Here is a 13,089-nt window from a genome sequence, read left to right as displayed (position 1 = left end):
AAAGCTTTCCACCAGGCTTACTAGGACCTGCCAGGAGGTACAACTGACTCTGGGTTTACGTCTTTTATGCGATCTTTGGTACCATACATGGGAGTCAGTGCTCATGAAAAAATGATAAGAAACCTGTTCCTGACGGTGAAAGATGTTGCCTCCTCCACTTCCACTGCGGTGGCAGATCAGCAAACATCCAGCTCCATTAAGAAAGCTGTTTTAGGCAACAAAGTTGCTCCACACGTTCTTTTGGCCCACGTGGGAGGAGTATGTGCAATTGCCAACACCTCCTGCTGTTCCTTGGTAAACACCTCAGGTATCGTAGAAACACAAGTAAAGGAGATCCAGAAGCAGGTCCACTGGATGCAGACAGTGGGGCCACCTGAAGGATCCTTCTTTGACCTCTTCAGCAACTTTTTACCTGGATCACTGGGTCCAGGGCTAGGTCATGTTCCAGGCAGGCCTGATCATCCTGTTTGTGGTAGTGGTCCTCCTGGGCCTACTGAAATGGATTCTGGCTGTGGCTCAATTATGTTGCACTGAGATTGTGTCAGTCAAGGTGTTACATCAGTTTGATGAGATAAACCTCTGCCTCTAGATCCAGGGAGGTCAGTGGCATATGATTAGCTTTGCTAAGGTCGATATCTGTTCTGGCGGGTGTACTACAGGACAATTTTGCAGGTGACCTTGGACTGACCCAGTTCTCTCCACTTTCTGACTTGTAGTTCTCAAGAATAACTGTAGAATGTTCTGGAAATGCTACATCCTAAGATATGGAGCAAACTGGCTGGAACAGCCTGGGCTCTGTTTCTGTCCCTCTACAAACAAAACAGTATTTCCTTCATTGCTTTAGCTCAATGAGTCAGAGTCATGTTGCCCTGGGGTATAATACCCAGGGTGAGCTGTTTCCAGGGTCCCTCGCTGCAGTGCAAGTGGGGCACTCAGATGAGACTCCATCCACCCTCGGCAGCTTTTCTGAGCCTTGGGGAACCAGCTCATAATGAATTCTAGACTTCTGTTGTCCCTTGCTGCTTATCTATAAGTAATAAAAATGCTCCATGTAACTTGTGTGCGAGCATTTTGTCTTAGGCAAGTTTGTAACCAGTGCATAGTAAACTTGATTTGCACTCAGGAGAAACTATTTAATCATTTAAACCCAAACCTGCTGAGATTTTATCAGAGTCTAGATATTCTGGGGAAATGGAAATACCCAAATCCAACTCACGTTATCCATTCTGTCTCACCAAAGAAGCAGGGCGGAGACTGGGAAGTCCAGAGGCACAGGCTTACTAAAAGGTTAAGACCTAACTGTAAGACTATAGAACATGTCTCCTTTCCCCATTATTAAATTTTACCACCATATTACCAAAGAAGTATTTACAACAGTTCCTTTTATCCAGTACATTATGTCCAGCTAACAGAAAAAAAAAAAAAAAATTACCAGACCAAAAGCACAGTTTGAGGAGACAGAGCAAAAATCAGAACCAGACTCAGATATGGCAGGAATGTTGGACTGGGAATTTAAAACAACTGTGATTAGGCTACCAGTCAAGATGGCAGAATAGACAGTCGCCAACATCAGTCTCTCCCACAAATTAACCAATTTACAACTACTAAAAAGTAAACAGCCAAGCTGGGGCCCCTAGAGATCAGGGAAAGAGGAGGAGAGACCTATGGAATAAATGAAGGTGGGAGAAGCCACGATGAGAGGAAGAAAGAACCGCTCCAACCATTTTGAGCCCTGGCTTCATCAAGGCCTGAGCTGCTGAGTGCATGGAGGAGGAGCCAGCAAAAGCTGCAGCTGTGCCCTTCGAATGAAGTTGCTTGGAGGAGGCAGGGGAGAAGAGGGCCTTGGTGGCCCCCAAGCCAGCAAGACTACTAATAGGTTTCCCATGGTGTGTATACTAACATTTATAAAGCAAATGTATTTCACAGGGCCTAGTTTCCAAAGCCCTGTAGTTTCAGGCATAACCTAACTCTTCAAAATTATATATACAAATGTTAAGCTTGCAAAAGACAGGAAACTTTCCCCAGGCTAAAGTCTCTGACGTAGATAAAGAATTGTAACACAGCAAAATTGTGGGCTCAAGGACAGACGTCCTTGGTGCAGGTTAACCTAAAGTTGCTTTATTGTTATGTAAAAATACTGAGGAAACTGCTGTAGGAAAAGACAGTACTTGCTAGGAACAAGCTTTCGTTCGTGGATCGACTTAACCTTTTGCAAATTGCATTATAATGTCACTTTGTTATTTCACTGATGTTACCAGCTTCTATTGTTAAACTATACTTAGCCATAACTCCAACTATGTTCCTTTTCTGGTAACTTTCTGGCCTGGAGAATAAATACTGAGAAAGAACCCCAGTTCAGGGTTAATTTCCTGAGGCGGCATACTTCTCTCTTGAGGGTTCCTGGAAATTAACCCCTTTGGGGCTTCTCACTGCTCAGAAGAAATGGGCTTTGAGTAATCCTTTGTCTCTCCATCATCCAGGGGGAGAGAGGTGACAAATCCATGTAAGGACAAAGAGAGTGCAACACTGTGGACCCACATAGGAGTGAGAAGCCACAACAACTGAAAAAAAGGAGCCATTCAGAGGCCAGTGAGTCATTGCAAGGGACCAGCGCAGGGCCTGTCCCATGGGAAGTGTTTGGAGTATGGATGGTGGGGGAGACAGGCCCACCAGGGGAACACTGGGGCATAGCCTGGACAGCTGATCTGCCTCCCAGTCAGCACAGGACCACTCGGTGGAGACTGCTCAGGAATACAGAACTGCTGGGGGTGCAATTTGCTGAAAAGACTCGGGCCCAGATCAGAGTTTCTACACAACCCAGGTGTACTGGATCTCATGAGAGCTGGAAATACCTATAAAGTCAACCATTAAAACCTGAGCTGCACAAAAAGCCTATAGTGAGGGGGACAAGGGCTTCAGCCACACCCCTCTGACATCTGTACCCAGCCTAGCAATGGCCAAGACACCACTGGAAACCTTCTGTTCTCCCATGCAGGAATGCAAGGTGTGCCACAGGCCTCAACCCTTCCCCTCCTACTTCCTCCTTCTCCCACCCTATTTCCTTCCCCCATCCCTTTTCCTCCTCCCCACAACTGTTCTGCAACAACATCATAGAATGTAAAAAAGTAATATTAATAAATAAACAAAAGAAATTCTTAATCCAAAAAAAAAAAATGAATTAAAAAATACCCAATTGTGATTAGTATGCTAAAGGGGCTCCAATGGATAACGTAAACAGCATGCAAGAACATATGGGAAATCTGTAAGAAAACAGCTTAAGTGATTCATTTTCAAGAATAGCCTAAAAAAAGATGCTTAACCAGCTTATAGGTATGACAACCCCAGAGAATGCACGTTCTTGGAACATCACTGAAACAGCACATCACCTTTGAGAAATAACTTCTCAAGATGGTAGCTGGTCACCAGCCCTTTGTTCTTTTTATTTCCTGGTTCTTCTCCCTGCTCAGAACTTTTTGGTGGGCCTTTTTTGCAGGCTTGTCTTGAGTCCATCCCTTTCCATTAGCAGGAAGTGAACAATAAATACCTTATAAGGAAATAATGAAACTTACGTGATGTTCAGGAAGATTGTACACCCCATTGTCACGTCTTGCTGTGTGATGGAGATGCAAAGATTACTCAGAGCCCAAATATTAAGAGCAATGAGAAGCCCAAAGGGATTGCATTGAGAAAAACTCTCAAAAAGGGAGAAACAAGGCACAGCCCCAAATTGGTATTTGCTTCAGCTTTTATTGTAAAGACAAGGAAATACAAGAGAAAAAACAATGTAATCATTTATCAAAGGAATGAAAAGAAATTGGCTATGAGGTATTCTCTGGAAAGCATCTTGAGAAACAAAAGAAAGGGAGTGAAGCTGGATTGGAAATAACAATGTCATTATCTAATCTAGCAGAACATCCTTGAAGATCTTCGTTTTGCTAAGGGCTTTTGCCCTTTGAACAATCCCTGTTCTGCCTCAAATCTCTTATCTACACTAAGGGCTTTTGCCCTGTGTAAGATCCCTGGTCTTTCTCATCCTTAACATTCCTACACTCCTCCATACCCCATAGTACTCAGCCAATGAGGAACTGGGAGAGGGACTTGCACAGTAGGGAATAAATTGCTCGATGTAAGTGTTTTGGGCATGCCTGCCCATCAGACACCCAATCTTGCAAGACTGCCTGTAAAGTCTTGCTCTGCTGCACCTCGTGTCTCCATGTCCATCCCTTGGCATTGGACAGGTGAGGACATTTCTCACAATTGCAGACAGAGAAATGGAAATTCTATGAAAGACTAAAAGAAATGCTAGTGATTGAAAACACTGTGACAGAAATGAAGAATGCCTTTGATGGACTTATTGGTAGACTGGACACAACTGAGGAAAGAAATCCCGAGCTTGGGGATATTTCAATAGAAACTGCCAAAACTGGAAAGCAAAGAGAAAAAAAAAGACAGAAAAATGAAACAAACAAACAAACAACCCCCCCCCCCGAATACAGAAACAGAAAAAATCAGAAAAACAAAAGAACAGAATATCCAAAAACTGTGGGATAACTACAAAAGTCATAACATTAAAAGAAAAAGTTGTAACATATGCATAACGGAAATACCACAATAATAAGAAAAAGAGGAACAAAAGAAATACTTGAAGCAATAGTGACTAAGAATTTCACCAAAGTAATGTAGGATACAAAATCACAGATCCAGGAAGCTAAGAAAACACCAAGGAGAGGATAAATACCAAACAAACAAGCAAACGAAACAGAACAAAACAGATACAAACACACAGGCAAAATAAAACAAAAACAAAGAAACAAAAAACTACATCGAGGCATATCATATTCAAATTGTAGAAAATCAAAGATGAAAAAATCTTGAAAGAAGCTAGAGAGAATGTCTGGCCAGTTGGCTCAGTTGGTTACAGTATGGTGTTATAACACCAAGGTCAGAAGGTTCAGATCCCTGTACCCACCAGCCACCAACACAACACAGACAAGGAAAAGCTAGAGGGAAAAAACAGCTTCCTATAGAGGAACACAGATAAGAATTATGTGCAACTTCTCCTCAGAAACCATACAAGGAAAAAGAGAGTAGAGTGAAATATTTAAAGTACTGAGAGGAAAAAAAACCAATCTACAATTCTGTTAAGTCTTTCTCAGGTTGCTAGTAGACCTGCCTTGCAAGAAAAGTTAAAAGTTCTTTAGAGAAGGAAAATTATATAGGCCAGAAACTCAGATCTATATGAAGGAAAAGCCTGGGAGAAAGAATAAGTGAAGGTAAAATAAAATCCTTTATTTTTATTATTCCTAATTGATATGATAGATAACAGTCTGTTCACAATAATTATAGCAACAATGTATTAGATTACGTGTGTGTGTACTTTTCTATATAAGTGAAATAAATGACAGCAATAATACAAAGGACAAGAGGGAGGTATTAGGTTTATTTTGTTATTATAGGGTACTCACACTACTGAAAAGTGGTATAGTGTTACTTGCAAGTAGACTTGGATTAGTTATAAACGTATATTGCAAACTTTAGGACAACAACTTAAAAAAGTAAGAAAAAAGAAATGTAACTGATAATGGAGAGAAAATGGAATTATACAAAATGCTCAATTAAAACCACAAAAGGCAGAAAAAGGGAAGACAAAACTAGTAATGAAGAACAAGGGCAACAAATAGCAAAGTGACAAATAAGTATGTGTTAACCCAACTATATCAGTAATCACTTTGAACATCAATGCTAAATGCACCAATTAAAAGACAGAGATTGTCAGAGTGAATCAAAAAACTAAGATGCAACTGAATGCTGTCTACAAGAAACCCACTTCAAATATTAAGACACATATAGATGAAAAGTAAATAGATGAGGAAAGATACAGCATACTACTCCAATAAAAAGAAAGCAGAAGTAGCTATACTAATTTCTCAAAGATTAAACAGAATACTTCTAAATAACACATGGCTCAAAGAAGAAATCTCGAGAGGAATTTTAAAATATTTTGAAATAAATGTAAATGAAAACACAACTTATCAAAATTTTTGAAATGCAGCAAAACCAATACTTAGAGGAAAATTTAATACAAACTGTTAGTATTTAATACAAATGTTAGTATTTAATACAAACATTAAAAAAGAAGGATGTAGGCTGGCTGGTTAGTTCAATTGGTCTGAACATAGTGTTATAACACAAAGGCAAGGGTTTGGATCCCCATATAGGCCAGCTGCCCAAAACAAACAACAACAAAAAGATAAAATTAATAATCTAAGCTTCAACCTTAAAGAGCTAAAAAAAGAACAAATTAAATCCAAAGTAAGCAGATGAAAAGAAATCATAAAAATTAGAGCAGAAATCAATGAAATTGAAAATAAGAAATCAATAAAGACAAGAAGTTGGTTCTTTGAAAAGATAAATAAAATTGATAAGCCTCTAGCCAGGTTAACTAAGAAAAAAAGGAGAGTTTACAAGTTACTAATGTCAGCTGGAGATGGCAGAGCACACGTCCCAGGTGAGGCTGCAACCTGAAAGAAGCTGGTGATTGTGGGGGATGGTGCCTGTGGGAAGATCTGCCTCCTCATTGTTTTCAGCAAGGATCAGTTTCCAGAGGTCTGCATCCCTTCTGTCTTTGAGGATTATATGGCAGACATTGAGGTGGACGGCAAGCAGGTGGAGCTGGCTCTGTGGGACATAGCAGGGCAGGAAGACTATGATTACCTGTGGTCTTTCTTCTACCCATATCACTCTGCTGTGCTTCTCCACTGACAGCCCTGAGAGCCTGGAAAACATTCCTGAGAAGTGGACCCTGGAGGTGAAGCACTTCTGCCCCAATGTGCCCATTATCCTAGTGGGGAACAAGAAGGACCTGAGGCAAGATGAGCATAGCAGGAGAGAGCTGGCCAAGACGAAGCAGGAGTCTGTGCAATCTGAGGAAGGCCGGGACGTGGTGAACCGGATCAGTACCTTTGGCTGCCTTGAGTGCTAAGCCAAGACCAAGGAGGGGATGCGGGAGGTATTAGAGATGGTCACTTGGGCTGGCCTTCAGGTCCACAAGAATAAGTGCTGGAGGGGCTGTCCCATTCTCTGAGATCCCCAAACCCTCCCTTACTTGCCCCCACTTCACAGGGGTACAAATTTACCCACCCCTCAACCTCACACTCTTAGGACTCCACGGCGAAGGTTCCTTTTTTCAGTTCTCTCCTGCCCAGTACTGCATCTGGTTTTCCCAGCCACAAGATGGAAGTGATAGGCTCTCCTTCCCTCCCAGTCCTCTGGGAACCCAGGCCTATGCCCTGCCCTTCCAGAGCAGAGCCCCTCTTCCTGCTGCCTTGGTCCAGGAGCAGGGCTCTTGCTTTCCCCAGAGGATGGTCACACACCAGTACTTTATATACTTCTGGCTCACAGGAAAGTGTCTGGGATAGGAAACCTAGAGTCCTGGGCCCCTGGGTTGCTGCTTTGGGCTGGGGCCTTGTATCTGACTGCATTTAGTTGGGGGCATGGATGAAGGCCACAGGATCCAAACCCCCAACCCCCCCCACACAAAAAAAAAATCCAAAGAAAACCAAATTCTAACATCAGAAATGAAAGAGAGAACATCACTACAAATCCCATGGCCATTAAGAGCATAACCAAAGAATACTATGAACATCACTATGCCCCACAGATTTGATGATCTAGATGAAACAGACCATTTTCTCTAAAGACACACTCTGCCAGACTTCACACAAGAAGAAATAAATAATCTGAATAGGCCTACATCTATTAAAGAAATTGAGTCAATAATTAATAACCTTCCAAAAAAGAAAATATAAGGCCTAGTGAATTCCATCAAACATTTAAGAAAGAAATTATACCAATTCTCTATCATCTCTTTCAGAGAATATTTGCAGAGAGAATAATTCCTAATTCTTTCTATGAGGCTGGCATTACCCTAATGTGAAAACCAGGAACAGACGTTACAGGAAAACTACAGATCTGTATCTCTTGAACATAGATGAAACAATCCTCAACAAAATATTAGCAAGTCGCATCCAACAACGTATAAAAAGAATTATACACAATGACCATGTGGGATTTATCCTAGGTATGCAAGGCTGGTTTAACATTTGAAAATCAGTTAATATAATCCATTACATCAACAGGCTAACAAAAGAAAAATCGCATGATTATATCAATAGATGCACAAAAAGCATTTGACAAAAATCAACACCAGTTCATGATTTAAAAAAATACTGTCAGTAAACTGAAATAGAAGAGAACATCCTCAACTTGATAAAGAATATCTACAAAAAACTACAGCTAACACCTTATTTAATGGTGAGAAATTAGCAGCTTTCCCACTAAGATCAGAAACTAGGCAAGACATCACCTTTCACTATGCCTTTTCAACACTGTAGTAAAAATCATAACTAATGCAATGAGACAAGCAAAGCAAATAAAAGAGACAAATTGTGAATGAAGAAATAAAACTCTTCACAGAAGACATGATTATCTATGTAGAAAATCTGAAAAAAAATCAACAAAAAAACCGGAACTAATAAGTGATTACAGCAGGTTTGCAGGATACAAGGTTAATGTACAAAAGTCAACTGCTTTCCTATATATCAGCAATGAACAAGTGGAATTTGAAATTAAAAACACAATACCATTTACATTACACCAAGAAAAAAAATATTTAGGTAGACATCTAGCAAAATATGTACAAGATCTGTGGGAGGAAAACTGCAAGACCCTAATGAACAAAATCAGAGAAGAACTAAATGGAGAGACATTCCATATTTATGAATAGGAAGACTCAATATTGTTAAGACGTAAGTTCTTCCCAATTTGATCTACAGATACAGTGCAATTCCCATCAACATCCCAGCAAGTTTTTTTACATATATCAACAAACTTATTTTAAAGTTTATGTGAAGAGGCAAAAGACCCAGAGGAGCCAACATAATGTTAAAGGAAACAACAAAGCTGAAGAACTGACACAAACCGACTTCAAGGCTTACTATAAAGCTACAATCATCAAAACAGTGTGGTACTGGCAAAAGAACAGACAAATAGATCAATGGAACAGAGAATGCAGAAACACAGCCATAGGGGCCGAGCCCCGTGGCGCACTCGGGAGAGTGCGGCGCTGGGAGCGCGGCGACACTCCCGCCGCGGGTTCGGATCCTGTATAGGAATGGCCGGTGCACTCACGGGGCTGAGTGCTGGTCACGAAAAAGGCAAAAAAAAAAAAAAAAAAAAAAAGAAACACAGCCATAGAAATATAGTCAAGTGATCATTGACAGAGGAGTAAAGGCAATATAATGGAGCAGAGAGTTTTTCAACAAATGGTGAACTGAGATGTCTACAAGCAAAAAAATGAATTGAGACACTGACCTTACACCCTTCACAAAAGTTAGCTCAAAATGAATCATAGACCAAAATGTAAAACATAAAACTATAAGACTTCTAGAAGATAACATACAATAAAACCTAGATGACCTTGGGTTTGGCCATGATTTTTAGAAATGACACGAAAGTCATGATCCATGAAAGAAAGAATTGATAAGCTGGACTTCGTTAAAATTAAAAACTGCTGCTCTGCAAAAGATACCATCAAGAGAATGAAAAGACAAGACACAAAGTGGGAGAAAAATATTTGCAAAGATGTATCTGATAAAGGCTTGTAATCCAAAATATACAAAAAAACTCTTAAAGGGCCGGCCCGTGGCTCACTTGGGAGAGTGTGGTGCTAACAACACCAAGTCAAGGGTTAAGATCGGGCCGGCCGTGGCTCACTCGGGAGAGTGTGGTGCTGATAACACCAAGGCCACGGGTTCGGATCCTTTAAAAAAAAAAAAAAAAAAAAAAAGGGTTAAGATCCCCTTACTGGTCATCTCATTAAAAAAAAAAAAAAAAAAAAAAAAACTTAAAGCTCAACCATAAGAAAATGAACAACTCCACTACCCCACTAATAAATGGGCCAAAGACCTGAACAGATAACCCACCAAAGAAGATGCACAGATGACAATCAAGCAAATGAAAAGATGTTCTGCATCATGTTATCAAGGAATGAATGGATAAATAAATGGTGGTACATCCAGATAATGAAATGTTATTGAGCATTAAAAAGAAATGAGCTATCAAACCATAAACAGACACGATTACATGCATTTTACTAAGTGAAAAAAACCAATCCAAAGAGGCTACATACCGTATGATTCCAACTGTATGACTTTCGTGAAAAGGCGAAAATAGAGAGACAGTAAAAAATCAGCAGTTGGGCCGAGCCGTGGCGCACTTGGTAGAGTGCTGCGCTGGCAGTGCGGCGACGCTCCCGCCGTGGGTTCAGATCCTATATAGGACTGACCAGTGCACTCGCTGGCTGAGTGCCGGTCACGAAAAAACGACAAAAAAAATAAAAATAAAAATAAAATAAATAAAATAAATAAATAAATAAAAAATCAGCAGTTGACAAGGGTTACCCAGGAGGGAGGGATGAACAGGCATAGCACAGAAGGTTTTTAGGATAGTGAAACTGTTCTATTTGATACTGTAGGGGCAGATACATGCCATCATACATTTGTCTAAACACACAGAACGTACAACACCAAGTGAACCCTATGGACACTGGGTGATTACCATGTGACAATGTAGGTTCATCTATTGTAACAAATGTGCCACTCTCGTGGGGGACGTTTATAATGGGGGAGGCTATGCTTAGGTGGGAGTAGGGGGTATATGGAAAACCTCTGTACCTTCACTCAATTTTACTGAGAACCTAAAATTGCTCTTAAAAAAAATAAAGCCTGTTAAAAAAGGTCACTGCATATTTTTTAACAACACAATAATTGAAAGAACCCAAATATCCATTGACAGAGCCGGTTAATGGTGGTATATCCAAATAACAAATTGTTATGCGGTCATAAAAAAAAGGAAGTTTTAATGTACTTGATAAGCGCATAATATATGCCAATATATTTATCATATATATCAAAATACATTGGCAAGTGAAAATATACAGATGCTCTTCGACTTAGGATGGGGTTATGTCCCAATAAACCCATCACAAGTTAAAAGTATCGTAACCTGAAAATGCATTTAACACAGCTAAACTACCGAACATCATAGCCTCGCCTACCTTTGATGTGCTCAGAATATTTACGTTGGCCTACATTTGGGCAAAATTATCTAACACAAAGCGTATTTTACATTAAAGTGTTGAATGTCTCATGTAACTTATTGGATACCATACCGAAAGTGAGAAACAGAAGGGTTGTATGTGTAGTCGAAGTATGCTTTCTGCTGAATGCATATTGCTTTCTCACCATCGTAAAGATGAAAAATCATAAGCAGAACCATCCTAAGTTGGGAACTGTCCATACTGTAAAAGAAAAAGCAAGGCATATAGTCTCAAGGGTATTCTATTTGTATCCATCTATTTATGTATTAATTTGGGTCTAACAAGGCAGATGTTTACTTCTCTCTTACATAATACTCTGGACATAAGTAATCCAGGCTGGGATGGTGGCTCCATTGCATCAGGGACCAGGCTCCTTCAGTGTTGTTGCTCCAGAGTCCTAGGCTGATGCCTTCTTGTTCTAAGAAGGTGCCTCACCTTGTTTGCCTGGGCTGGTGGGGAGGGACACCCTCCTTTCCCCTAAGGTATAAACTGGAAGCAGCGCACATCACTTTTGCTCACGTCCTATTGGCCAGGACTTGACTGTACTTATCTGTAAGAGTGGCTGGGAAATGTAGTCTTTCTCATGTATGACTTTATACCCAGCTAAATTTTGTTGGTTCTATCTCTAAAAAAAGAAGGTAGAATGGATTTGAGGGAAAAACCAGCAGTGTCTGCCATAACATATTTACGGGAAAATACATGAAAAACTGGTAACAATATTTGCCTTTAGGAAAAGGGTACTGGTGTCTAGGGACATAGGTGAGAGAAGAATGTCCCTTCCAATGCCCTTTTGAGCCTTTATAATTTGTTCCATATGAATGTATTAACTAATCAAGCATTTTTAACAAAATAATAAAAATAGCACCTTACCAACCACGTGCTTGGTAAACCTCCCTAGCGGTTCAATGTTTTGTGCCCTTCCCTTCACCCCCTCCGATAGGGATAACCATAAGGATGTGGTGTGAAACTCGTGCCACATGGAACTGTGGAAAATCCATATGGTTTGAGGCGCTTGTGGAGCCCCATAGGCCTGTCTGGGTGGGAGCTGGAAAGAAACACAAATCCAGAGAAGCGTCCTGGGAGCACCAATCTTCCTGAACCAGTGAACCCAGCTGGCCCTGGACCGAGGCCCGTCCTGACTGTGCTGGACTTCCTGAGGGGGAGAGAAGGCCAGTTCTGCTGCCAGGCTCTTGCACCAGCCCTGCTCACACAAGAGGGAGGAAGGGGCCAGCACCCTCTGGGAGGGAGGGGCTGGGGAGTGGGTCCTGGAGAACAGGCACAGCCAGTTCCCGGGGAGGGTGGCGCTGCTTGCCCTTGGAAGCAGGAAGCCTTTGAAGCCTCTGCCAGGAAGATTCCCAGGCTGCCCTTATCTGGCTCCTATCTCTTCTCCAGCCTTCATGACTCAGGAGAACATTTAGGCAAACTTCAGGCTGCGTGGATTGCTTACCCTACTGCACTGGGGAAGCCACTTCCACTGACCCCAGCTGGGCTGTAGGACACAGCACAGGACAGATACCCTCCTACCTCCTGGTGCACAGACAACTCAGGACCTGCTGCCTCACCTGGCTCTTAGCATCCTACGTGACTCCTCACAGCTGTTGTTTAATGCCCAAGGGACTCTGTGCATGCAGTGAAACATACCCAATTGTATACCTTGTCTAATGTCCTGGGAAAGAAAATTGAAACAGTTAACATTTCTCTAAATATTCACAAACTACTTCTAAATAAATTGAATTTTTTATAATTTTAATAAAGTAGATTTCCCCTGAACATTTAGTATATGTGCTGCCGAAGCGAGCACTCCCCTGAACATTTAAACATTAAATGTAATCAATTATACTGTTCCCAATTCTAATGACTCAAGAGTCTCATGAATGTTTCAAACATCTTTAAAAACTGACAAATAATAATATAACCATTACAAAACTGGA

The 13,089-nt window shown here is 41.0% G+C and overlaps 1 pseudogene; it reads left to right on the top strand.

Moving 5' to 3' along the window:
* The first annotated feature begins 2,953 nt into the window (after positions 1 to 2,953).
* Positions 2,954 to 7,084, top strand: LOC134370848 (rho-related GTP-binding protein RhoC-like; annotated as a pseudogene).
* Positions 7,085 to 13,089: the final 6,005 nt, after the last annotated feature.

This window comes from Cynocephalus volans, chromosome 2 (assembly GCF_027409185.1).
Source record: "Cynocephalus volans isolate mCynVol1 chromosome 2, mCynVol1.pri, whole genome shotgun sequence".
Lineage (NCBI taxonomy): Eukaryota > Metazoa > Chordata > Mammalia > Dermoptera > Cynocephalidae > Cynocephalus > Cynocephalus volans.
The sequence above is the reverse complement of the archived record's forward strand: the minus strand, read 5'-3'. Positions and strand labels throughout refer to the sequence as shown.